This window comes from Apium graveolens, chromosome 2, assembly GCF_009905375.1.
Source record: "Apium graveolens cultivar Ventura chromosome 2, ASM990537v1, whole genome shotgun sequence".
Classification (NCBI taxonomy): domain Eukaryota; kingdom Viridiplantae; phylum Streptophyta; class Magnoliopsida; order Apiales; family Apiaceae; genus Apium; species Apium graveolens.
Genome location: NC_133648.1, coordinates 266254695 through 266278595, shown reverse-complemented (window position 1 = coordinate 266278595; position 23901 = coordinate 266254695).

The window sequence follows — 23901 nt, the reverse complement described above, 5'->3', positions numbered from 1 at the left end:
CCCCTCGCCTTACTTTGAACATGGTTAAAGACCTTAAGGACTAATTGAAGTATGAAACATTTATGTAAGGTGTAATAGGCAGTTGGTAAGACCTCGCGAAGGAATCGCCTTAAAACTCTTAATGGTTAAAATTATTAAAGATGGTGGAGCCGAGGGTACTCGAGTGACTTAAGAGAATCAGTAAGCGCAAAGCGAGCGTTAGAGTCTAAGTTGGTTAATGTATAGATTTACAAGTGACTTTGGTTTAATTCCAACTTACTTGTTGTTTATAGGTTACCAGACTCGTCCCGCCATTGTAACCCCCAGTCGCTCAGGCAAGTTTTCTACCCGTATAACTGTTGTGTGTGATATATATGTGTATATGCATGATCTTGCGATAAATGCATATTTGTTATTAGCAAATTCTTGCGATATATTGTAGGATGTGATAGGGTTATATGCATGCCTGTTTCATATTCTTGAATTATATATCTGTTGGTTAAAATGCTTAGTTGCATAATACCTATGCTAGAGATAAGCGGTATTTGAGTTACCCTTAGTATAGGGGATAAAAAGGTGAACATATTTCTAAACCGGGAGTCGATGTTCCGAGTATAATATATATTTTATATATACGGTTATAGTTTTCAAAACTATTAATCGAATAAGGTTTATTCGATAACTTTATTTTATTTATTGATAATATTTCGAATATTCATTCGAGGGCTTATGACTCAACTTATTTATTTATTGAATATTATTTCGAATATTCATTCGAGGGCTTATGACTCAGCTTATTTATTTATTGAATATTATTTCGAATATTCATTCGAGGGCTTATGACTCGCTTTTATTTATTGAATATTATTTCGAATATTCATTCGAGGGCTTATGACTCAGCTTATTTATTTATTGAATATTATTTCGAATATTCATTTGAGGATGTATGACTCCTTTATTTATTTAATGAATATTTTTATAATATTCATTCGAGGTATTATGACTCCGCGTATTATTTAATATTCTTTATTTTATTAAAGAATAATGTTCGATAATCAAACTTTTTTTTATTATTCAAATAAAGATAGTACTTTCGAATAAGTATATCTTGGTTATTTAACACTCGTTTCAAGTATAAGTTTTACAGCTTCTACTTCAATTATTTTTATAAGGATTATCAATATGGGAATATTATTTAAAAAATAATATTCATATATTTCTAATATATCGGGACTGATTTACTTTATTAAATCAGCAGTATTCCAAACACTCTTTAAAGTGTTTTCGAGTCTTCAAAATAATTTTTAAAAGTTAGAGCGGATCCCAAAACTCATTTTTATATTTAAGATCTTCCTTTTAAAGGGGATTTAAATACTCGCTCAAACCTGAGGGATCCGGCTCTGTGGTGTATTTATATTCGCAACGAGGTTGCTGTTTTGGTAAATGAATTGATTACTTACCCAACGTTCGGGAAGTAAGTCCATCTATCGAGTCGGCATAAGCAACAAGGGCTCAGTGGGCGTCCATGATAGTGTAAGTGGCTCAGTGGGAGTCCATCAAATGCGAAAGTGGCTGAGTGGCAGTCCAGCATAAGGTCCTATTGCGACCAGGGTGATGACCAGTGGGGAATTCGTCCATCTACTAGTAGAAAAGGTTACTTATTGGTATCTTTTCCTGATCAGCAAGATATCAGGTTTATGCCAAGGTTTTTTCCTTTCCAAATTCATTGGATATGCAACTCTGTTTATAATTTTCATAACAGAGGTTTTCAAGGAGTGTATGAAATGTATATATAGTGTATATATATATCGAGATTTAATGAAGTATCTCTTAACTTCATTATTTATAATGATATTCAAAGATTGAATCTATTCAAATCTTGTCTTGTAGTCTCATCTATGTGATGAACTTTTGAACTGATTATAACTTGAACGGTGGTAGTTCAAGTAATATTTGGAAAAGATATAAGTATATTGGGGTATCTTGTAACTTCATATTTTCAACTTATATCTAGTTAATGATTATCTTATGCATATCAAAGATTTTCAGAAAAAACGTTGAGACAAGGGTAGATATATGACATCACCTTGCAACGATATTTTATACAGTTATAAACTGGAACTCTGTGTATATTATGCATGGAAGAGGACTTCCAAGATTTTGAAAAGTATATATGTATATATACTGAATATTTTGCGACTTCATCGCATTAAGATATCAAACTTGGTTCATTTCTTTTGACCAAGACTTTCATGAGTACTATGAGAAGGCTCATATATTGTTAATCATTATACATATTATTTTGGTGGGCTTGCTGCTCACCCTTGCTTTCTTCTTTCATCACACAACAACAGATAGAAAAGATAAACAGGACCAAGCTCCCGATTCGCAAGCGGTTAGAAAACGTTCCGCAGTCTTCTGGAAGCGTTGATGCCGCCGTAGCTGAGGTAGGAGCTACCAATAGGCTAGGTTTGCAACTATTGATGAACCAGACTTATGTATAATATGAATTGTAATAATGGCAAGGAATATGTAAATTTATTCAGAACCTTTTTAAGGTGTAACGGTTTATAATTGTGGAATATAAGGACTTGTGTTATTTTTTGAGTGTTCATCTCTGAGACTATAACTTGTGGTGTGTGTGTTTATTGTGGGGTCACAGTACAGAGTAGTTGATTATTTATTAAGATTGGGTGTTATTAAGGGAAATGGAACTCGTGACAACCCAGATCCCCGACCCCGGATTTGGGGGTGTTACATGAAGGAAATGGAAGCTTAGATTCATAGGATAGCTATATCTATGCATAAGGAACCTTGGATAATTACCTCACAAATTATCAAAGCTTGGATCTTGGAAATTGATTTTTTTCTCCTTGAAAAAGAGAAAGGGCCGAGAGCTTTTCTTGAAATGGGAAAGTAAATTTTCAATTGTATTTGTGTTAATGATATTTGTTGGTTGGTTGCTTTCTTTTGTCTTGGAAATAGATTAAACTTTTACCATGGTAACTTTTGCATGGACAAGAATCAACCAACAACACACTTCCTTTTTGTCATGCTTATGTCATCCTTCCTATGTCATCCAATTGCCACATGTCTTCTCCTTCTGGTGTGATGACATCATCATCCACTAACCTCTTTGATTAACCCCTAATTACTTGGCTAATGATCGCTTATCTGTTATACGGTTCGCTTAACTTTCGTTCTCGTTTATCGTTTGAGGGATCATACCCGGGATCTTATTACTTGGGTTCCCCTAAATCTTTCTCAATATTTTATATTCCTTTTTATGATCCTCTCTTAAAATCTTTGAATTTAAATCTTTTTTATCAGGTTACCTTATACTCAATTCTTTCTCTGTATCTGGTGGATTTTCGGGAAAAATCAAAGTGTTCGAATTTGGATTCTGACGATCTTTACATACACTTATTTACTTTATGGAATACTAATACGATCTTAGAATTTTCATAACAGTTTTCCTATATAGCGTGGTCTGATAATTTTCCTTAATCAGCATCATCAGCAAAAGTTACTATTCATCAGGGTTTCAAAAAGTCCAAAATTTTTGGGTTATTACAAGTTTATAACTAGAATAGACATAAAACGTATAATGACTCACAATACCTCATTTTTACTAGATTTATACAAGGATTCACGTTATATTGTTGAACACATAACAATAACAAATGCTTATTTGATCGTGCAATGAATGAGGTCCCAAAAGACTTATGCAATAATACCCATGTAGAGAGCGTTAGGTTAGCGGATCTCAGACTATCAAAGCCTTAGGTCAATAGGCACAAAGTCCCCTAGAACTTAATTTCTCGAGTATTAAAGAGCTCACCCTTGATCAATTATGCAGAAACAAATATTCTTTTCTTTCTTTTTTTCTCTTTCTTTTTTTTCTTTTTTTAACAATTTCTGAATGAGTGTTTCGCTCCATCTCATTCAACCCTAGACTACTCATAAATTATGAGCCAACTACTAGCCATTTGATGCCTAGCCTTATTCACAACTAGCAATGAATTCCAAGTTTTCTCCAGTTTTTAAAATTCAGTGTTCTTTTATCATTAAAAGAATACCAAAAATTCTAAATATAACCAAGTGATTAAATCTCAACAAATAAACAAGTATGATCATGATCTAGCTCAAAAGCAACCTATAAGACTTGTGAATTTTTTTACTTCGGGCATGCAAATCAATTCATATGACTTAAACAACCCTCTATTCGCCATCACTACACTCAAATTAACATCAACTTATCAGACAGGAATAGCTCAACCTAAGGGATCATGCTATATGCATGCAAATGCAATATGAACAATCATGCAAAAATATGAATGAAATACAACTAAACATGCAACATGAATCTATATGATTCTATATGGACCACACAAACTAATCCTTACATTATCACCCCAAACTTAAAATTTTCAATGTCCTCAATGAAGGCAATAATAAGGATACAAGGCATACCTAGTTAGCGGGAGGATCACCCTCTTCGGGTGTAGAATCAGGTGTCCAATCAACCTCAATAACAGTGTCTCGGAAAACAGTATCGAGAGCGTGTGTCAAATCTTCATCAAAACATCGGTGGATGTCATGCATCGCCTCAATACGCCGAATCAACCTTTTATACTGGGCATCACCAAGACCAAACCTATCAACTGCATGCTGCACATGGAAGAACCCTCTGTAAGCACGGGAGGATCCGTCCGATCACCCTCTACATCATCAAAAATATATCCCAACCTCTTATCATGGGGTGCACCTAAGAATGTATAAATCAAGTGATCTGGTAGTGGGTTGAGCTCAAGTGTGGGAGCTTCTTCAATAAATAGTTAAAAACGCTCCTCAGAATCTTTCAGCTCTGTTAATCCAAGAGACTCGAATGGCATATCCATCCCCCTTTTCCATAAAGAAGCATTCAAATACTGCAGTTGCTCTGCCCCTTCTTCATCTTCACTATCAGATTCCCATGTTAAGGCTCTCTCTAAAGTATCTGGCCTTAGCACTTGCTGAAGTTCTGAATTCACTACAGAATCGACCATATCAACTTTGAAGCATTCATCTTCATCAGTTGGGAATTTTGTTACTTTGAACACATTAAAAGTGACTTCCTAATTTAGAATCCTCATTGTAAGCATTCCCTTCTACACATCGATGAAAGTTCAGTCATTAGCTAAGAATGGTCTCCCCAAGATAATGGGAATCTTCTTATCTTTCTCAAAGTCCATAATTATAAAATTAGCAGGGAAGATGAGTTTGTCCACCTTAACCAAGACATCCTCCACTATTCCTCGCGGATAAGCGATGGAACGATCAGCTAGTTGCAATGACATGTATGTCGGTTTCGAATCCGGTAGACCAAGCTTCTTGAAGATAGACAAGGGCATCAGATTGATGTTAGCTCCCAAATCACACAAGCATTTGTCGAATGACAAGTTTCCAATAGTGAAAGGTATAGTGAAACTTCCAAGATCTTTAAGCTTCGGAGGCAACTTTTGTTGCAGCACAGCACTGCACTCCTCTGTTAGAGCAACGGTTTCCAACTCCTCAAGCTTCACCTTCCGCAAGAGAATACCTTCCATGAACTTCGCATAGCTCGATATTTGTTCCAGAGCTTCAGCAAATGGTATGTTGATGTGCAACTTCTTGAAAACTTCCAGAAACCTGACAAATTTCTTATCTAACTTCTGCTTCTGAAGTATTTTAGGATATGGCAGAGGTGGATAGACTTATTTATCCTCTGTATTACCCTCAGGAGGATTGTTTGTAACAGCTTTCTTCTTCGGTTCCACCTCGGCATCCTTCTGCACAACTTTTTCAGCAACAATCTCATTTTCTGGAATTGGCAAGGGTGCAGACGCACCTACATTCTGGACAGAATTTTTAGACTCTTCGTCGTGCTGAATTTGGGGGCTTGCGACCTTTCCAGACCTCAAGGTGATGGCGTTCACCTGTTCTTTAACTTACCTCTTGCCTGGATTGGCTTTTGTATCACTAGGAAGCGTTCTTGGGTGTCGATTCAATAAGGCATTAGCAATTTTCCTTATTTGGTTCTCCAGAGTCTTGATAGAAACAACCTGGATTTTGCATATAAGAGCCTGATTTTTGCACATAAGCCTCAACTCCTCCAATTCAGATTTTTCATTCAAAGATTGACCTGCACCTCCATGAGTTTGCTGTTGCATTCCCACTGGCTGAAACTGTTGCCTTGGTTCAAATTGTTGCTAAAAACCAGGAGGATTGAATTATTTGTTTCCAAACTGCCGGAACGGCTGTTGCATCACATTCTTATTGTTGCTCCAGCTGTAGTTAGGATGATTCCAGTTGTCAGAATGATAAGTGTCTGGAACCGGTTGCTGCGATCTCTGAAAGTTACTCACAAACTGAGCTGATTCACTAGATATAGCGCATTGCTCCGTCGCATGCGAACCTGCACATAACTCACAAACACTGGTTATCTGATTAACACCATACTTAGCCAGAGAATCGATCTTCATAGTCAACGCCATTAGTTGAGCAGTAATTGTTGTATCTGTATTTACTTCAAAAACTCCTGCTACCTTCCCCTGTGGCAATCTCTGGGTTGGATACTAATATTCATTAGCAACCATCAGTTCAATTAGATCATAAGCTTCCTCATAGCTCTTTGTCCATAATGCTCCACCTGATGCTGCATCGAGCATGGGTCTTGACTGTGCTCCCAAACCGTTATAGAAGTAATTGATGATCATCCAATTAGGCATTTCATGATTGGATGAGTAATTTATTGCTTCTAGCATCTCCTTGTAGCGCTCCCAAGCTTCACATAGAGATTCTCCCGATTGTTGCGTGAATTGAGTAAGAACATTCCTGATTGCAGCTGTCTTTGCCATAGGGAAGAATTTAGTGAGAAACTTTTGAGCAAGATCTTCCCAAGTAACAATCGAACCAGCTGATGGAGAGTGTAACCAGATCTTAGCCTTGTCCCTTAGAGAGAATGGGAACAGTTTCAGTTTCACCGCATCCTCAGACACACCATTGAACCTGAAGGTGTCGCAGATCTCTATTGTGACGCCCTCCAAATACGGGGTCTAGATTTGGGAGTCACTGACCGATAAACCATAACATAATAGACACAACAGAATAAAATAATAAATATGACCCCTTGCATGCAACTGGATCGATCACAGGTTATAGTATAAAACATGCATTAAAACAAACCAAGTGTTATTACAACCCATAAGTCTATTTAGTTTTACAGATTATTCAAATTTATTACAAACCTCTAGACTAGTCTAGCGTCCCAAACAGTCTACCTGTAAACCATACCAAACTATCTACAAGCGCACAACTCCTGGTCAAACCTGGAACTCAAGCCTGCTCTGACTTAGCTGAAAGATCAGAATAATAATCAAGTATGAGCGAAGAGATGCCCAACAAGCAGTATAGTTGTTATATTGAACAACAATAACAATATCTGAGTAAAACCAGAAGTTGATATAAACTTTAAAGTTTAAGTGACATTTTAACAAAACACAATTATGCACTATGTTGTTCCTGATGATCAGTCATGAAACAACATCGATATCCCGTAGCCACACCGTAAGTATAGGTATCGGTATCCCGCAGCCATACCGTACCTATTAGATATCCATAAAAAGGCATATACTCGCCTTGCAAGATATTACACTTTCATATAATAGCTCATACTGGACCGGTGCCTCGGCCTCCTACGCTAACCAATAACCAATTCACAAAACAATTTTGATTAAAGGAGTCGAATCAATGACATCCTTATCCATTTAACACCCTATTTCACATGGTCCGGAGTCATCTCAACAACTGATGGCGAAATAACTAGAACAATTAGTTATTCACTAACCTTATCACAACGTTTCACTGTATAGAGTATATATGGATAGCATAGTTATTCACTATCAATAGAATAAAAAGATTTGTTTTAGCAGAACGATTGCTAGAATAAAAGGATTCCTATAATCAAATGATTGTTGGTATCTAACGCACCACAAGAATATTTATAAAAAGTTCTAATATTTTGAATACTTAAAATAATAAACTATTCTGAATTTAGAATAGGGGAGAAAACTTGCCTGGTATGCTCGATAACTTTTTACTATAACTCTGGCTTATAATTGTAGGCTACTGACTCCGTATAACACTTGATTACGCTCCTTGCTACTCGGTTCTATAAACAAAGGACATATCTTAATTGACAGAACCAACATCAATCGATGTAACTATACTTCTTGACGTCTACCCGATCGTTATATAACTATCATGGCATTTTAAAACTGTAATAGATAGCATGCATATACACGTAACACGTATCATGTTATTCATATAACACGTAATCACGTATTCCATGTAACACATAAGTCATATCGTCAAAAGATAGGTCTCAGTATGTTCAAATTGAAATCAGTCAATAATTATATTTATCGATCAAATACCGACTCAGAATGACCTCGCAAATCAAATGACTTTGCAATACAAAAGAAACTAGGTCCTCAATTTATTGGAAGCGGAATAATTTTTCTGAGTCTATACGCGTTCGTTTCGTATTAAACGAACGAATGGTTTATTTATTACGAATAAAATGAGAATAAATCAATTAATAATAATATTAACTGATTTTTAAATACCAAATATAAATTTTTAAAATCTTAAAAGTAATTTTTAGGAACTATTTGAATTAGTATAAATAATTTACATATTATTTAACTATTTATAATAAATCAGCTGATTAAATGATTTAATACGATTAATAAATTCATAAATAATTAACTAAAATAATATAAAGAATTAAATCAATTGGATTTTTAAAAATAATAAAGAAAATAATTTTTGGATTTTAAATAATTAAGTAAATAATTTTTAGAATTTAACATAATATTATCCCTAACAATACAACAAGAATTACAGAAGGGGGGTTGAATGTAATTTAGGCTTCTTTTTGGGATTTATGAAAAATGGTTCTAACTCAATTTATATCTAACTGTTTGATTTGCAAAGTGCGGATTACAGAGTTAATTAATCAACATAAAGTAGTAAAAACTCAGGTCTTTAAAACTTTCTGGTGGATTTGAATGTATCCACTAGATATATATATATATATATATCAAGAGAACCCTGTTGAAGCTTGAATAGCTCACAGCTGCTTTACAATGTGAACCAAACAACTACAGAGAAATACCTACAGATATAGCTTACAAATGTTTCTCTGCTAAAAATGTGTTTGCTTAGTTGTTGTTCTACTAGCTACACTTGGTTTATATATCACCAAGTTTACATGTAATAAGACAGGATAATAAAACAAAACCTATCAAGTCTAACTCCATGCTGCTTCACTACTCTATTCCAGCATCTTTGAATATCTTCATGATAACATGGAAATGGTATATGCTTATTTGTTCTCAAAACCCTGCTAAACAGGCTGCCACATTTCTTTTGCAAACACCCAACCCGCATGTGACTGTGTTGTCACTATCACAGATATTTGAATTGATCATCCGTCGGGTACATGCTTGTCATCTGTCGGGTAGCTTTGTTGATGATCCGTCGGGTAGCTTTGTTGATCATCCGTCGGGTAGCTATTTGACACTTTGACTTCTTTTTACTTAGGCAGAAATTACAAGACATCTCATATTTACAATTAATCAACCTATTCTGCATATCTAACAGTAGACAACATGACTCACTATGCTACTACAGAATCTATACAAAAATTGTTTGCAGAAATGTGCTACATCTACTATTATTACATAAGCTATTCACTCGAGGATGTCAAATCATCATCCGTCGGGACTATATTGGATCATCCGTCCGGGACTCTATTTGATCATCCGTCGAGTGCTACAATATTCACTAAGTTAAATCTACTAAGGTGTTTTGTTTAGCTTATCATCAAGTATACACAACACTATTCCTAACAATCTCCCCCAATTTATGTCTACTGGAATTGTAGCCATAAATTAAGAGAAAACTTGATGATAACAAAACATCCTAAAGGTACAGATTGACAAATAGTAAATAAAACTGATAAGTGCTACAAATTGCTGAAAGTTGAACAATGCAAAGTACACAAGAAATTGCTCACAATTGTTATTAAGATGCTCCCTCTAGTCTGAGCAGATAAATCTATTTCCTTGATTGTTTGGATTTCTTCTAAAGCCTTCTGTTGTTTCTCCAATTTGATTCTGAAGTCTGTGGAATTCAAGTTCATCAACTTCTGAGAGATTTAGCATTTCCTGCATTTTCAAAAGAGTCTCATTGCTAGAGAATACTCAATTGGTCCTCCAATCTGAAGAATCTTCTAACACCTTTGTCATCCATGAATTCCATCAGCCAATAGGGCCTTAGATGCACTCCTTTTTCCTGTAAAGGGAATAAATAGAGTTTTTGGAAGTGCATCTTTGGCTCTAGTACTCCTTAGTTCCTCAATCTTCTTTAGAACTATTCTTCTTGCAGTCACATTGTATCCAAAGTTCTTTTTGAAGGATGAGTAGACTTTAATCAGAACAGATTGACTTTCTTGGAGAATCCTGTGAAGAGGCCATATCATCTCTTTCCCTCCCTTGTATCTGAATACCAGTCTTTCAGGAAGATGTCTGTAAACATCAATTCCTCTTACTTCTTCCAGTTCATCCAAGTAGAGATTCAAGTCTGAAAATTCCTTGATATTACAAATGTACATGAGATCTCTCTTGTTAACTGTAGGTTGGGATTTGGTTAGAGCTTTAGATCTGATAGATACAGGCTTCACTTTCTTGCTACCTCTAGTCTTTGTCTTCTTTGTCTTGAAGATGGGTAAATTTAGCTCAGAAATTGGTGGACTATCCCAGTCTACTGGCTCATCCTTAGGAACAATTGGTTCACATGAATATTTCTTGTTAGATAACCCACTTTGAATTCTTCAAATACCACTAAGGGTTTGATGTCTGAGTTGTAGTTGTAGGCTTTTTGGGAAATTGATCTTCCAATTCCTCATCATTAAAGTTCACTTTCCTCTTGGAATGGAGTTTGTATCTAAATCTTTTTTTCTGCTGTGATTCTTCTTGCATTTTTAGATCCTTAGGTTCAGTAATTACAGTTGGTTGTACAGGAAGTTATGTTGTGGTTTTTACAGCTTGAAGCTTGGCCAAGATAGCAGCTTGTTCTTTTTTTTGCTTTTGCTTCTTAGCATCCAAAGCAGTTTGCTTCTTTTCTAGCCTGATTCTATCTTTCTCTTCCTTCTTAGCTTCCACAAACAGTGGGTGTCCAACGACCACACAAATCTCCTTACCATTTCTGTAAATTTTAGCAATTCTCCTTTTAAGCACTGAATCAGTTGGATCCTTGTAAAATGCAATAGACCTAGCCAGCAGTTTCTTCTCATCTGGCCTAGGTGTTTCAAACACTGTATCCATAGGATTCTTGTCTGAAAACTTAGAGTAGTTCCTTTTGGCCTTCATGATGAGATCTTTCTTTGGAGATTTGATGCAGGAAGTTTGACCTCTTTCCAGATAGTTCATACTTATGTCATTCACAGAAATTTTCATGACTTTAGAGTGATAATTGAAGACTTTGTCTGGCTTCTGAATTGGCCCAAACTTTTGTTGAATATCTTCATATATTTTTCTCCATTTTTCCCTTATTTCCTTCTCTAGAGCTGTAATATCAGGCATCTTAGAATTTGATTTTGACTCAAGCTTTTCAGTTGCTAGATGGATTAGATCAATGTTATCCAACACCGGTGGCTTTGTGAAAGCAATTGTTAGCACAATCACTTTGCGGACTTGTATGTTTAGCACTTTGTGCTCCCTTCACTTCTTGATTCCCCTTGACTGAATAAGACAATTGAGCTTGCTTTTTCCCCCTTAGAGGAGGTTTCTTTCTCCCCCTTTTTGTTATCAGCAAGTTGAGTAGAAGAAGGGGTTTGTGCTGCCACTAGCCTTTGAAGCAAGTCTGTTTGTTGTGCCTGATGTAGATGTATAGATGTTAGAGAGGCTTCCGTTGCTGTCATTCTTTTCTCCAAGGAATCCACCTTGGTGGCAAGATCAGTGTTCTTCCTTAATTGTCTTTTGATATCAAGCATTGTAACTTCTGGAAGTTTTGTATCTAATCTATCAGCTATATCCTTCTTCACTTGAGTGATCTCTGTTTTAATAGAAGTGATATCCTGATTATGTTGGAAGCCTCAGATTTGATGCAGATGTAGAAAATTAAGATGTGGTTGTAGAAGCTGCTTGGTGCCTTCATCTGTTGTGGATTGAATAGCATTATGTATTTCCTGGATTTGATGAATGAGAGTGACCTTAAAGTGTTGAAGATCACAATCCTTGGAGAATGCCCATGAGGGAAGGCCAGATCTAGAGCTGGTGCCTACTTCTCCCCCTATGTTCATGATTTCCTCACTTGCATTATCATCTCCAAAGAAATCAGCAGATTCACTTGTGCCATAGTCAACATCATCATCACCTTTAGGTGGTATAGCTGTAATAGCATCCTTATCTCTTTGCATTGACTGATGGTGTGCACCAAGTTCAGCATCCTTTCTGCCAGTCTCATTGCCCTGTCCAGCCAAAATTTGATATGCTGGGAAAGGATGAGTAAATGCCTCAGCATCCAAAGAGAATGAACTTATAACAGCTTGATTGTGCTGAGATAGTTTCTCTAAGTCTGCATCATTGGCATTCATTGACTCACTTGCAATGGATTTCACCCTTATTTCTCCTGTATCTGCATTTCTCTTCATTTTCCTCTCTCTTTTTGCATTAAGGGCTCCCCTTGGCTCCCCACCCTCACACCCTCACCTTCACCATCTAAGGTGGGACTCCTCTCACTCACTTTTGCCAATCCTAAAGAAATGGACTGCATTGGTTTACTCTTTTTCTCTTCTTTTTCCTGGGAATAACCCAGAATTTCACTCAGTTCACTCCCTTCCCTCAGTCCTAGGAGTGATTGCACTACTACTAAGTCTTCTGCACTTGTAAGAATTGAAGAAATTTGAAGTTGTGTAGAGGCACCCGACGGATGAGGAATATCCATCGGGTTAGCAGTTTGACTATCTGACGGATGACTGCTGTTAAGCTTATCTGTCGGGATACAATCACTACTCGAAGGATGATGAATATCCATCGGAATAGAAGAAATAATTGAGTTTGGGGTGGAGACTATTGTAGACTCTGTGCAAATTGATGAAAATTTGGCACAGATGTCTTAACAGTCTCAGAAAGAAAAGGCAAGTGAGCCAACAAATTATCTAAAAGATGATGCTCACTTGTTTGGATTTTTGGCTTCTCCAAGAGATTTAAAGATGGAGAATTTGGAAGTGATGTGTTTATCATGTCAACATCCAATGAGTGTGTGGGAGAATTTGGTGTGTCAGGTGCTTCAATTATGAGAGATTTTGGCTGTGACTCCACATTTATTGGAGCCACATCAACCTGACTTTGAGATGGTACAATGACTGGGTCTTTAGCACCAGTTTGCACAGTGTGTGATCCATGTGCATCCCCAAGGGTTTTTGGTTTCTTCTTTCTGGTATAAGTTTGGGGTGATCTTGTGTCCCTTACCCTCTTGGCCTGTGCTCTTGGCTGAGAGCTTTGTTCAATAGTCACATCCTTTTGGGAGGATGCAACTAGTAATGAGCTTAAATCCTTTTTAAGCACTGCAGTTTGTTGAGAAACTGTAGTGTGGCTAGGCTGGGAAACACTCACCTCTCCAACCTTATCCTTAGGGCTTCTTTGATTTTCACCCTGTCCTGTACCTTTCTTGCCCACCTTCACACTCCCCTCGTTAGGTTTGGTGGATTTTACAACTGATTTCTTTTGAAAGAAATCAAAGGGGGCTTTCTTAGCTTTGGATTTAGGAACTTTTATTTGTTTGGTAGCTTGGGTAGGCAACTGTTGGTCATTGACACAGTTGCCATAACTACACTAGAAAGCAAAGAAATCTGTGAGGTTGGTAGAGTGGAGACAGAAGAAATTATCTCACTTACCTGAGGTCCCTCAATTACTGGAAAGTAGTATAAGGGAACCTCCTTGTGATGGTTTGCTCTGTTTAAATCTGCAATGATCCTTCTTTCTTGAACCCAACAATTTAACTTGTTGGTTGGGTTCTCAATCACAATATCTTTAATAAGATGGTTAGCAAGCATCATAAAGAATCTAGCATAATAGACACTTTACCTCTCTTATTGATCTCTCCTAACTTAAAGCCTAACTCAAACAAAACCAAATCACTAAAATTAAAGTACTTATCAGTAACTAGCATGTAAAGCATGTTAAACATAGAGATGTTTATAGAGTCAAAGTTACTAATTTTACCAGAAAACACCTTAGTTACTACATCACACAAATAACTCCATTCTTTCATAATACCCAACCTCCTAATTTCACTTAATTTGAAAGTAGTGAGTGCATAGCCCATGGAATTAAGCATATTAACAATGTCAGTGTCTGTGTGTGGAGCAGTTACAGTATTATCAAGAATCTTGAAGCATGCTTTAATAATATCACTATTTATGCAAAACAACTTTCCTTTCAGAGTGAATATGATGGTCTTGTCTGTCGAGTTGTACACTGCAGTTGTCCATATCTCTTCAACAATCTCACAGTAAATGGTGGGTGATTCCAGCATGGCATAGTTGAGTTTGCAGTTCTTCACAAAATCCATCATTTTGTGATAGTCACCAGACTGTTGAATCTCCTTGTTCACCAAAGCTGAGAAGTTGTTTTTCTTATAGATATAGCCGGTTTGAGACATGATTTTCACTACAGGTGCCATTGTTAGAGATTTGGAATTTGCAGAGAGGGAGTTTGCTTTTGAGAAGAAAGAAATTAGAGCAATTGAATCTTGAGAATGATAAAAGAAATGAATAAAAGTGAATTTGCTTTTATACTATCTCAGAAATTAACTGACAAAAATAATGAAGTAAAATAAAGTAACCAATAAAAATTTCCCAAAATAGCCGTTTAAAAATAAATTAACTGTAAAAATTCCGTCACTTATCCATCGTGTCATGCTTACAAGCTGTAAGTATACTCGATAAATAATGTTCAGGAAATTAACGGCTAGGATTGAGACAATTCGATGGATGAGGATAAATCAGTTATCCGTCGAGTTATAAAATATTCCAGAAAAATAATTGATTTTATTGACAAATTTTATTCCGACGGATGATCAAACTTGATGGATAATGATCATCCATCGGGATGTAAATTTTGACTTAGCCAAAATTTCATCCAAAACAGAAAATCAATTATATTTCTGGCTACATAACCACTTGCAAAAATATCTGAAATAATTCAAGAGAAATTAAGCATACCTAATTCACTTATCAACCTTGAAAATAAGGATTCATCAAGTGGTTTGGTAAATATATCTGCAAGCTACTTTTTACTTGGAACAAAATGCAGTTCCACAGTACCATTCATCACATGTTCACTTATGAAGTGGTACTTGATGTCTATGTGCTTTGTTCTTGAATGCTGTACTGGATTTTCAGTGATGGCAATTGCACTTGTGTTATCACAGAAAATAGGAATCCTATCCACTTGTAGACCATAGTCCAACAATTGATTTTTCATCCACAAAATATGTGCACAGCAACTACCAGCAGCAATATATTCAGCTTCAGCTGTAGAAGTAGAAACTGAATTTTGCTTTTTACTGAACCAGGACACAAGCTTGTTTCCTAGAAATTGACAGGTTCCTGTTGTATTTTTTCTGTCTATTTTACAACCTGCATAATCTGTATCTGAATAACCAGTTAGATCAAAACCAGAATCTCTAGGGTACCAAAAGCCAAGTTTTGGTGTTTCCCTTGAGATATCTGAAAATTCTCTTAATAGCTACTAAATGAGATTCTCTAGGATCAGCCTGAAATCTAGCACAAAGACAAGTAGAAAACATTATATCTGGCCTACTAGCTGTTAAGTACAGAAGTGAGCCAACCATGCCCCTATAACTTGAAATATCCACAGACTTTTCAGTAGTGTTTAATTCAAGCTTAGTTGTAGTGGCCATGGGAGTTTTTGCAGATGTGCAATCCATTAGATCAATCTTCTTTAAAAGATCATGAATGTATTTAGTTTGACTAATGAACATTCCATCACTAACTTGCTTAACTTGTAAACCAAGAAAGTAAGTTAGTTCTCCAATCATGCTCATTTTATATTTACTTTGCATCAATTTGGCAAACTTTTTACAAAGTTTTTCATCTATAGAGCCAAATATAATATCATCTACATAAATTTAAACAAGTATACTAGAGCCATTAACATTTCTAAAGAATAAATTTTTATCCACAGTAACTCTTGTGAAGTGATTTTCCAAAAGGAACTTTGATAAAGTGTCATACCAGGCTCTAGGTGCTTGCTTCAGTCCATAGAGTGCTTTGAAAAAATAGTAGATATGATTTGGGAAATTTGGATCTTCAAAACCAGGAGGCTGACTGACATAGACTTCCTCCTCCAAATCTCCATTTAGAAAAGCACTCTTGACATCCATTTAATATACCTTGAAATTGGCATGGGCTGCATAGGCTAAGAAAATTCTGATGGCTTCAAGTCTTGCAACAAGAGCAAAGGTTTCATCAAAATCTATTCCTTCTTATTGACAATAGCCCTTAACAACCAATCTAGCTTTGTTCCTGATTTCTATGCCATTTTCATCCATCTTGTTTCTGAATACCCATTTGGTGTCAATTGGATTCTTTCCTTTAGGCTTGGGTACCAGCTTCCATACTTTATTCCTTTCAAATTGGTTTAGCTCCTCCTGCATAGCTAAAATCCAATCAGGATCCAACAAAGCTTCTTCTACCTTCTTTGGTTCTTCCTTAGATAGTAAGCCGCTATATAGACATTCTTCTTGAGTTGCTCTCCTTGTTTACACTCTAGAAGATACATCACCAATGATGAGCTTAAAGGGGTGATCTTTTGTCCATTTTCTTTGTTGAGGTAGATTAGCTCTAGATGAAAAGGCCTCATTGTTGTCTTGATGTGTGACTGAGTTTTGATTATTAGAAACTCCCCCTGAGTTTGTGAATCTTTAATTTGAGAAAGGAGAATTTTCTGTAACTGATCTATTCTGACTTTCAGCTTCTCTTAATGACCCGACGGATGGTGCACTTTGTGTTCCGACGGATGAGGCTGATTGTCTCCCGACGGATAAACAGATTGTCTCCCGACGGATGAAGCATTTTGCAACTCGACAGATGTTGAATTTTGTGCTTCATTAGTAGTAGATTTTTCTGCATTATCCTTCGCCATTGTCTCCTGATCACTTTCATTATCACTATCATCACTAACCATCTCCACATTATCAAATTTGAGACTTTCATGAGAATCTTCATCTTGCAGTCCTTCAATCTTTTTATCATCAAACACAACATGTATTGATTCCATAACAATTTTGGTTCTAAGATTGTAGACTTTATATGCTTTTCCCACAGCATATCCAACAAAAATTCCTTCATCTGCTTTAGCATTAAACTTCCCATGTTGATCAGTCTAATTTCTCAAGATAAAACATTTACAGAAAAAGACATGAAGAAAATTTAGAGTTGTTTTCTTGTTCTTGAACAATTGATATGGTGTCATGCACTTTGCTTGATTAACCAAGGAAATATTCTGAGTGTAGCAGGCAGTATTCACAGCTTCAGCCCAGAAATATGTTGGTAACTTTGATTCTTCAAGCATTGTCCTTGCAGCTTCAATAAGAGATCTTTTTTCCTTTCTACCACTCCATTTTGTTGCGGAGTTCTTGCTGCAGAAAACTCATGCATTATTCCATTTTCTTCATAAAATGATCTTATCACAGAATTCTTGAACTCAGTTCCATTGTCACTCCTGATTCTTCTTACTTTGAAATCAGGATGATTGTTGACTTGCCTTATGTGATTGATGATGATTTCACTAGCCTCATCTTTAGACTTTAGGAAATATGTCCAAGAGAACTTTGAGAAATCATCTACAATTACTAGGCAAAATCTTTTCCTAGAGATGGACAACACATTGACTGGTCCAAACAAATCCATGTGTAGCAATTGCAAAGGTTCTTCAGTTGTTGAATTAAGCTTCTTTTTGAATGATGCTTTGATCTGCTTCCCTTTTTGGCAGGCATCACAGAGTCCATCCTTAGAAAACTCCACTTGAGGAATGCCTCTAACCAGTTCTTTCTTGACAAGCTCATTCATGGTCTTGAAGTTTAGATGGGATAGCTTCTTGTGCCACATCCAACTTTCATCTTTACTTGCTTTACTGAGAAGGCAAGTAACAGATTCTGCATTTGATGAGTTGAAGTCAACTAGATACACATTTCCTCTTCTCACACCAGTGAGAACCACTTTGTTGCTCCTTTTGTTTGTCACAACACAGGCTTCTGAATTGAAGGTTACTGATTTGCCTTTATCAAAAAGCTGGCTGATACTCAACAAATTATGCTTGAGACCATCCACTAAGGCAACCTCCTCAATGATGACATTATCTTTAGAAATCAAGCCATATCCCATAGTATAACCCTTGTTGTCATCTCCAAAAGTAATACTTGGGCCAGCTCTCTCCTTGAACTCTATGAGCAGGGTAAAATCTCCAATCATGTGTCTTGAACAACCACTATCCAAGTACCACATATTCTTTCTGTTTTCCTGTACACATCAAAACCAAATCAAGTTGATTTTGGTACCCAAGTTTCCTTGGGTCCTGCCTTGTTAGCTTTCTTCTTTTGTTTCTTAGGTTTGATCTCATTTGACTTGGGGATGTCAGATTCATCCTTAGTCACTGTCAACAGATATTTGAATTGATCATCCGTCGGGTACATGCTTGTCATTCGTGGGGTAGCTTTGTTGATCATCCGTCGGGTAGCTTTGTTGATCATCCGTCGAGTAGCTATTTGACACTTGACTTCTTTTCACTTATGCAGAATTACAAGACATCTCATATTTACAATTCATCAACCTATTCTGCATATCTAACAGTAGACAACATGACTCATATGCTACTACAGAATCTATACAAAGTTGTTTGCAGAAATTTGTTACACTACTTATTATTACATAAGCTACTCACTCGATGGATGTCAAATCATCATCCGTCAGGACTATATTGGATCATCCGTCGGGACTCTATTTGATCATCCGTCGAGTGCTACAATATTCACTAAGTTAAATCTACTAAGGTGTTTTGTTTAGCTTATCATCAAGTACACAACATATCCCTAACACATAATAATTAAATAATTTTTGAAAATAAAAGAAATAATTTTTAGGATTATAAATATATTTTATTTTATTTTTGAAAAGGAGAAATAATAAACAGATTACTGAAACTGAAATTGGGGATTCAGGAATCAAAACCAGGTCGGGGATTGGGTTTAAAACGGGTTATGAAGAAAAATCTGAGTCGGGTTGAATGCCCACCAGATTCTTGAGAATTACCCAGTTTCCGGCGGGGTTGACCGACTCCGGTGAGTCGATTCCCGGCCAAAAATGCCCCTGTTTGCTTCTATTTTTCAGTGTAATATGTCCCATATCAATTCATATCTACAAATCACACAACAGCCATCACAGTTCATCCTTCAAGCATCATTTTCGATCAAAGTCGAAACAAAATACTCAATCTTAAATCAAGATACTTGTACCAAAAGAACGCTCATAAAGTGCTCTTTGATTTGGTATAAAGTTCGTCAACAAACGATCTCTGCGACTGGATCAATCGATCGAATCTGTTCAAGAACAAACCCTCACCCCCATTTTCTATTTTCTGATTTTTATATTATTTTTAGTTAATTCTGAAAAATAAATAAAATAAAATAATTATAATTTGCTATTTATATTAATAGAAAAATCATATAACCAAAAATCAAATAAGGGTGTTTTTATCTCTTAATTAAAATAATTAGGCATAAAAATAATAATTATGGGGAATAATTTTTAAATCCGATAAATACAAAATTTCTGTCAAAATTCCCCAAAAATTATGAATAATTCAAAAATACAAAAATATAGGGTATTTGAAATATGAATGATTTTATAAAAATAAAAACATGAATTTTTGGGCTTTGACGTCCAGGTGGGGTCTGGTCCGTTATTTTTGAAAAATCGAAATAATTCCTAAATTAATAGAGAACCCTGAAAACATATAAAATACATTCAAACGCAAATAAAACGAGATAAATCGAGTACCTCGATAAAGACGCAAATAAATACGAGTCCAGATTGCAGATCGATTCATATAAATGCAGTTTAAACACATAACCATTAATCGAAAAAAAATTTGGTCCACACGGGAACACAAATAACAATTATAACAAGCCATAACATAGAAATGATCATTTAAACTCATATAACACATTATATTTATTTATTTAACACAGAATATTCACATAATTTTCCCGGATATTACATCCTTCCCCCTTAACAGGATTATGTCCTCATAATCAGCCTAGGAAAATAAGTGAGGATGCTCACATTTCTCTTTCCAATTTCCAAGTCGATTCTTCAACCTTGGGATTCCTTCACAAGACTCGTACTAAGGACATAGACTTATTCCTAAGCACTCTTTCCTGCCTATCTAAAATCTGCACTGGTCGCTCTACAAAAGATAAATCTGGTTGAACCTCGATTGGCTCATATTCTATCACATTATTGAAATCAGGCAAATAACGCTTTAACATTGACACATGAAACATATTATGGATATGATATATGTGTGGTGGTAAGGCTAGATCGTAAGTCGTAACCGACCTTTCCCACAGGCCTCAAAATCTCAAAAGGGCCCACATAACGCGGACTCAGCTTTCCTTTCTTTCCAAATAAGGATAAGCCTTTCCAAGGTGAAATCTTCAACATTACTGTTTCTCCAACTTCAAATTCTATATCTTTTCTGGCGGGATCATCATATTTGTGTTGACGATCTTGAGCTGCCATTAATCTTTTTCGAATGAGTTCTACTTTCTCTTTTGTCTGCTGGATCAATTCTGGACCCAAAATCTTTCTCTCACCAACTTCATCCCAACAGATTGGGGATCTACATCTTCTTCCGTACAAAGCTTCATAAGGCGGCATTCCAAGACTGGCATGATAATTGTTGTTGAAGGAGAATTCAACTAATGGCAATTGTTCATCCCAACTTCCTTCAAAATCTAGAGCACATACTCTTAACATGTCTTCTATAGTCTGAATTGTCCTTTCACTTCGACCATTTATCTACGGATGATATGCGGTACTCATATTTAACTTCGTTCCGAGACAATCTTGAAAACTTCTCCAAAATCTTGAATTAAATCGAGGATCTCTGTCTGAAACTATTGATACTGGAACTCCATGTCGAACCACAATTTCCTTCAGGTATAACCGGACCAATTTATCCAATGAGAACCTCCCATTGATAGGAAGAAAATGCCCTGACTTTATCAATCTATCAATAATAACCCCAATTAGCATCATGATTTGCCTTGGTCCTCGATAATCCAACTACAAAATCCATCGCAAGATGTTCCCACTTCCATTCTGGAATGTCCAATGGTTGTAACAGTCCACTGGGTCTTTGATGTTCTGCCTTGATTCGCTGGCAAGTGTAACATTTACTCACCCATTCAGCAATTTCTTTCTTCATACTTGGCCACCAAAAGTTTTCTCTTAAGTCTCTGTACATCTTCGTACTCCCGGGATGAATTGAATATCTGGAGTTATAAGCGTCTCGAAGAATTTCATCTTTCAGCTTGGCAACGTTGGGTATCCATATTCTGGAGGAAAATCTTAATATCCCTTTATTATCCTTTTGACTCCCAATATCTTCTCCTATTAACTTGTCTCGTTCATGTCTCATGACTTCTTCCTAACATCTTATTATCTTCTCCAACAATTCTGGTTGAAAAGACATTGTACACAACATATCTGTAGACATACTTGAAATACTGACCTCTGTTTTAAACTTCTCAAATTCCTTGATCAATTCCTCAGATGAAGTGATCATGTTTAACCTTTCTTTTCTGCTCAGAGCGTCTGCCACCACATTTGCTTTTCTTGGATGATAGTTGATGGTACTCATAGTTCTTGATCAGTTCTAGCCATCTTCTCTGCCTCATGTTCAATTTCTTTTGGGTGAAGATATACTTTAAACTCTTATGGTCCGTGTAGATCTCACACTTCTCTCCATAAAGATAGTGCCTCTATATCTTCAATACAAACATTATAGCTGCTAATTCAAGATCATGGGTTGGATACTTCTCTTCATGTGGTTTCAACTGTCTTGAAGCGTAAGCTATCACCTTGTCATACTACATCAAAACACATCCCAATCCTTTATATTACGCGTCACTGTAAATCACAAAGTTTCCTTGATCATCTAGTAAGACTAGTACTGGAGAAGATGTTAATCTGTTCTTTAATTCCTGAAAACTCTCTTCACACTTATCATCCCATTCAAATTTCTTGTTCTTTCTAGTGAGCTTTAACAATGGCGTAGCTATCTTCGCAAAATCCTGCACAAATTTTCTATAATATCCTGCCAACCCCATGAAACTTCTTACCTCTGTTGGTGTTTTGGTCTCTCCCGGTTAATTATAACTTCAATCTTTGACGGATCCACTTCCACTCCTTTATTACTAATCACGTGCCCAAGAAATCGTACTTCTTTTAACCAAAATTCACACTTTGAAAACTTTGCGTACAGTTTCTTTTGTCGCAATTTCTCCAGAACTATTCTCAAATGCTCTGCATGCTTTTCTTTCGTCTTAGAATAGATCAAGATGTCATCTATGAACACAATCATAAATTTATCCTAATACTTTTTGAACACTCGATTCATCAGATCGATAAAAGCTGCTGGTGCATTGGTTAATCCAAATGCAATCACCAAGAACTCATAATGTCCATATCTGGTTCTGAATGTGGTATTCGGAATGTCTTCTGGCTTAATCTCCAGTTGATGATATTCTGATCTTAAATCAATCTTAGAAAACCATACAACGTATTTCAGTTGATCAAACAAATAATCAATTGTTGGTAACAGATACTTATTCTTAATGGTCACCTTATTCAATTCTCGGTTATCAATACACCGTCGCATACTCCCTTCTTTTTTCTTGATGAACAACACTGGTGTGCCCCACGGGGATACACTAGGTCTTGTAACTCATTTCTCCAAAAGATCTTGTAACTGAGTTGCTAACTCTTTTATTTCCACTGGTGTCATCCGGTACGGAGCTTTAGAAACTGGTTCTGTTCCAGGTGCTAGATCAATCGCAAACTCAATTTCTCTGTCGGGAGGTAATCCTGGTAGATCGTCTGGAAAGACATCTGGGAACTCATTGACAACTGGAATTGCTTCGAGCACGGGAACTTCTTTGTTAGTGTCTATCACATGGTCCAAATATGCCTCACAATTCTGACGTAATAACTTCTTCACTTGAGCTATCGTTAAGAACTTCTTTCTTACTTACTTCCCTGAAATATCACCTTCTTCTTACTATCCAATATCCGAAGTCTCACTTTCCTATTTTTACAATCAATCTGAGCGTTATTTTCTGACAACCAATCCATTCCTAAGATAACATCAAATTCGCCCAACTTAAAAAATATTAAGTTGGCATAAAAATGATGTCCCGCTATCTCAATGTCACACCTCGGGCACACTCAATCGACAGGAACTTGGTTCTTATTAGCTAACTCTATCATTAACGCTTAATCTAACAATTCAACTTAACAATGTAGTTTATCGACAAAATTCTTAGAAATAAATGACCTTGTAGCTCCAGAATCAATTAAAACTTTAGCATCTATGGAGTTTACTGTAAGCATACCTACAACCACGTCAAAACTCTGAACAACATCCTTCATAGTCATATTAAATGTCATGGCCTTCGACTGATTCTTTGCTGGTGATCCTTCAATCCTTGGCACACTCTGAGAGGATGGTCCTGCAATCCTTGGTA